Source organism: Ochlerotatus camptorhynchus, unplaced genomic scaffold (assembly GCF_037179485.1).
Source record: "Ochlerotatus camptorhynchus isolate MF236.1 unplaced genomic scaffold, CSIRO-AGI_Acam_v1.1 ptg000232l, whole genome shotgun sequence".
Classification (NCBI taxonomy): Eukaryota; Metazoa; Arthropoda; class Insecta; order Diptera; family Culicidae; genus Ochlerotatus; species Ochlerotatus camptorhynchus.
Window position 1 is genome coordinate 4,331,233 of NW_027040722.1, and position 5,399 is coordinate 4,336,631.

At 41.0% G+C, this 5,399-nt stretch overlaps 1 non-coding gene across 1 annotated transcript; it reads right to left on the reverse strand.

Annotated features, from left to right (window-relative positions):
* Nucleotides 1-1,613: 1,613 nt before the first annotated feature.
* On the reverse strand, nt 1,614-1,695 carry TRNAS-AGA (transfer RNA serine (anticodon AGA)). The gene has a single exon. It is a non-coding gene; the product is annotated as a tRNA-Ser (tRNA).
* Between the last annotated feature and the right edge of the window lie 3,704 nt (nt 1,696-5,399).

Consider the following 5,399-nt stretch of genomic DNA (forward strand, 5'->3'; position numbering starts at 1 on the left):
AACGATCTTGAATGATATTCAGGTCAAAGGATACTTCAAAACTACCACCCTTTGCGTTTGAGTCGAAAAAAATTGAACTTTCTTAGGAATTTCAATTTTCATATTTTTCATCTCCCTTAATCAGCTTCAAATATTCATGGCATCACTTCCATGTTTCAGGAATTGTAAAATGGGTCCTTGAGAATGATTTTGAATGAAATTTAGGTCAAAGGATACTTCGAAATTACCACCCTTTGCGTTTGAGTCGAAAGAATTGGAATTTTCTTAGGAATTCAAAAAATTTCCATTTTCATATTTTTCCTTCTCCCTTCGTCAGCTTTCAATATTCATGGCATAACTTCCATGTTCCAGGAATTGTAAAATGTCCATTGTCCTTGAGAATGATTCTGAATGAAATTTAGGTCAAAGGATACTTCGGCATCACTTTCATGTTCAAGGAATTGCCAATGGGTCCTTGATAATGATCTTGATTGATATTTAGGTCAAAGAATACTTCAAATTACCACCCTTTGCGTTTGAGTCTAAAGAAATTGATTTTTTTTTTTTAGGAATTTCATTGTTCATTTTTTCCATCTCTCATAGTCAGCTTAAAATATTCATGGCATCACTTCCATGTTCCAGGAATTGTCAAATGGGTCCCTGAGAATGATTCTGAATGATATTCAGGTCAAAGAATACTTCAAAACTACCTTACACTTAGAAATACCTAATCTTACACGTGGCGGAATCCATCTTTGACATAAAGGATGAGACGTAAACAAACATGTCATGTAAAATTAAGTGCTCAGAGACTGTAAAGTTCGAAAGTACGTTTGATTGAGATAAATTTCGCGTCTATTATGACTCAATTTCGTGTCAAAATTTACGCTCGTATGTGTCATTCTCAGAGCACTTAAATTTACATTATTGTGTAGCTCTCCTCTTACTGTAATTTCGAACATCTTTGCCAAAGAAATTTGTAGCTTATGATTTTCGATGCCAGATTGTTACTTCTGTGAAACACAAGCGCATTTTTTGTTTTTTTTTTTTTTATCAGAATCATGAAACAAATTTTCCTCAATTTTCTGCACAAACATTTCCAATTAAAATGTTAGGATGAAGGGGAACAAAGAAATCCTAAAGACTCCATACGGATGAAAAGCAACGAAGCAACATGCAAACAGTCACGTACTACTACTATACTTTACGGCAGCTCTTCTTTATTAGAATGGATTTTACTGTGTCGTCGTCGTCGTCTGCGTCGCAGGGGGTGCTGCTATCATAGTACCGTAGGAAACTCACCGAAAAAAAAAACGAGCTGTATGCGACAATGATGACGACAACGACGACAAACTGGCGATAAGCAGAAACGAAGCTCATAAAATAGAAAGATCCTTCGATGGTTCTTCGAATATGCCTTCCCCGTTATGGGTTTATGGGTGTATCTGCCCGGGTCCGTCCTTTTCAGCCTATCGCTCTTTGCTTAGTAGCTCATTGTCGTTATCATTCATGAGAATGTGGAGATAATCTAAGGAAAAGTAATTTGCTAGTTGGGTTCTTATCTCCAAAGCGCTATTATCTGATAATTTGGTTACATGTCATACACAACAGATTGGCAGCAAAAAATAAAGCTTCGCAGTCGGTAGGATTCGAACCTACGCTCCCAGAGGGAATCTGATTTCTAGTCAGACGCCTTAACCGCTCGGCCACGACTGCTCCGGTGTCGAGGGGCTGCCCAATTGTGTACGATTGCTGATGCACTGAACCAAAATCACGTAGCTTCAGAGGCAACGAGGAAACGCTCAATGTCAAAATGATGCGGCTTTGAAGATTGGGGATTGAGAGTTGGAGAGTGAGCGCGAGCAAAGGCAGAGAGAGTTAATTTATTCAAATATGCGAAGAAGACTGTTGTGTGGCAGAGAGGGGTGTAGAGTTTTGCGGTTTTTTGTGTCTTTCAGCTTTAAATATTTTATCGAACTGAAAGCTCCATCGCAATTCGAGTAAGACGTTTTGATACATAGCAGAAGCGTAAGAAACTGATTTGATTTCTCGAATTGACATCCTATCTGCTTCATGCAAGCGTATCAAATTGGTCGTGCTACAATTCGGTAGAGATTTAACCGAGAAGCACAATTAGCTGACAAGTATACACATTGTTGGGATGCTCAAAAGATCTATCGATTGTCCAAAAACCTTCACTCACGGTCATGTTTGCTCACTGGGTCGGATAGTTCTTCACGCAGTAAAACTCCAACTTAGGCGAGCTGGTGGGTTTCAGCTTGACCGAGCTGAGGAAAATTACTCCTTTTATTCGTGCCGCATGAACTTGCGGGGCCACACATCTAGGTCAGTGTGCCGAAATGCGTACCGAGCACGGGACGGCCGTTGTGAGCTGGCAATGCTATACGCCTTAGACGGGTAGCTGAAAGATGACGGTCGTACGCTGCTCTCCTCGTGACCATGCCTAGTTGCTGTTGAGACTGTTATTATCTTGCCGAGTAGCGTTCCTTCTACACTGAGCAGCTGAGGAATGCGATGTGAAAAATTGAAAGTCAATAGGAAAATGTACTGGAATGAAATTATTCAAAATTTTCCTATCTTTCAGGGACCGAAATTCGTGAACCTGAAAACATGATTCATAATCCGTACACACCAAATTTAAATTTCTGAAGATCCATGAATAATTCAATAAAATAAGGCGAAGCGGGGTTAAATCAGCCTTATAACCTTACTAAAAGCTTCGTGCGGTGAACGAGACCACTTCCATTCGATTTTCCAATACATTTTACTTGTTTTTTCTGAGCTGAGATATTGGATTTATTCGCGTTTAATGTACTTTCTTCCTACTGTGCAATGCCTTCGAGATTTTGCCGAAGGTGTGCCGATGGATGAGCCCAAGCTGTGCCGAATCAAATTTCGGCACAATGTGCTGAGTGACTTGCCCCTTGGCTATTTCTTACACACTTAGATTATTTTACAGGAGTCAGTATTTTTTTTACTGGGTTTTTGAATTGCTGAAAAAGTCGGTAAAAACTCAAATGACCGTTATCCGTAAGTAATTATCATTATTAAATGGGGCTAACAGAACTAAGTCTGTACAAGTTCGGAATAAATTTTCTTATTTTTCAATTTTCCACAGATTTTTCAATTTTTACCGAACAGTTCCGCAATTCAAAAACCCAGTAAAACCTTACTGACTGGATTAGTGTGTACTTTCTGAATTCAGCGGCACGAAATAAGTGCCGTTCTCGGCCAGATTTTGCCCATTGTGCAGTGAGTCGCGACACATAGATCGAGAAACGCTGCCCTTCAATATGGGTATTCTCGGAACAGAAACGACGTTTAGAGGCCAGAATTCGAGTTCCAGTTTTTGAAAAAAATTCAAGCACCCTACAATATTGGTATTTTTGGAACAGAAACAACGAGTAGAGTCCAAAAATCGATGATTGCCGCCATTTTGGATACCAAGATTGTAGCTTCTGGTTTTTGAAATTGTTAAATACCCCACAATAGGGTATATATTTTTATTATTAACGCCGTTTTAGATTCCAAAATTGCGACTTCAGGTGTCTAAGAAACTGGCGAATACTTCACAATATGCGTATTTTTAGACTGTTAACGTGTCGAGATCAACAATCTATGATTAATACCATTTTAGAATCCAAGATGTCACTTATTAACGCCGTTTTAGAATCCAAGGAGGTGGTTTTTGGTTTTTTTTTAAAGTTATGTAATACCCTATAATATGGATATTTCGGGATTGAGAACAACGTGTGGAGGCCATTTTGCAATTCAAGATAACGGTTTCCGGTTAGGGTTAGGGTGGTTCAAAATATCAATATTGCTCCACCAAGCTCAATCGATTTCAAATCAGCTCTAGATAAGTCTTTCAAAATTTGAGCTCAGTTAGATACGAACTCATACTGCACCGGTGATTTACAGTTTATATGGGTATTTCTATGGGCAAAGTGAACCGTTTGCGCTCATCGTGTCCCCCACCTCCTTCGCTGCGCCAGGTGCTGACCTCATCAGTGACTAACTCATGAAAGAACAATAAAATTTCACCGTACTTAAGGCATGGGTTTGACACTTTTCACTTTATCTAGCTCAAATGCATAGTACATAAACGTGTACGGCGCTCATTACTTCCGTTCCGTCGATTCATAGCCGCAACGCACCATGCTCGCCTTGAACCGAATTTCCTTGAACTGGTCGAAGAAACGAGCAAAAAAAAACAAGTAGACCCAAATCCTCTTCCCATAAAATGAGCTTCTGCTTGTATACATGCGTGCACCTCAACGCGTATTCGATCGAATACTTGCAAAAAGTGTGAGTACCAAAAGGTTGTTGATGTTATTAATATTAAGGTGACGGAATAAAACTCGAACCGAAAACCAGAACAGAGAGCACCGTAAAACCAGGCCACACCATTTGACGACGACATGAAAGCGAGAAGGCCAGAAACCAGAACGTGCTAGCTGAACCCGATAAGAACCTAAAACCGTTCCATCCCATACACCTTCAGCGTGGTGGCGGGGCAAAATAAGGGAAAGAAGTGCCTTCGGTTGCTATTTAAATTGATACCGAAACGCAAATATTGACCTCCCTTTTCTTCCATAGCCCCCCCTCCCCCACACTACTGCATGGATCACTTGTTTTGGCGCGCGGGGTTTGAAAAATTGACGACGCGTCGCGCGCCACCAAGCACACGAAACGGAGCCTCGCCACATAACAGGTATCCACTATTTCCACGGACGGCTACTGGTAGTAGGGCCAACTGTCGGTGCTCCAATCAGCACCACTACACCTGCGAGCACTTCGAACGACGTATTTGTGCAAACCATATCTTAGGTCGGTACCTACACCACGGCTGGATGGGGCCGTTCGTTGTTCAACTTCTTCGTGTTTTGCATTGCGGTGCCCATTGCTGGGCACTTGAGGAATGTTTTTATTTATAATTTTTCGAAACAGCAATTCACCCAAGTAACATTGCAAATTTTATCGAGGTTTAAAGGCTTTCTGCAACTCTCATCAAACCAAAATTGTAACTTGGGATAAGATCGGTTTTTGTCATGGAGACGCATGGTTGGAATATCAGCTGAAAGGTGAACGAGTTTGCTGTTGATTCTGAGTCTGATTAGGATTAGACTCTACTGAAAGGAAATTGCAAATGAATGGTCCCAAAACATGCGCACCAACACTGAACCTTTCCCGATGCAAATAGGCTTGCAGTGCACCTTCCTAATGCCCAGAGGCGTTCTTGTTTTGAACAGCACAAAGATAGCAGCAGCGAGGAACGGCCCAAGCATTGACGTTTGGATGAATATGCTAAAACCGTACTAAACACGTGCGGTATTCGTTTGTGAACGAACCGACGTAGGTACATGAGCAATGACGATGCTGATGACGATGACGATGAT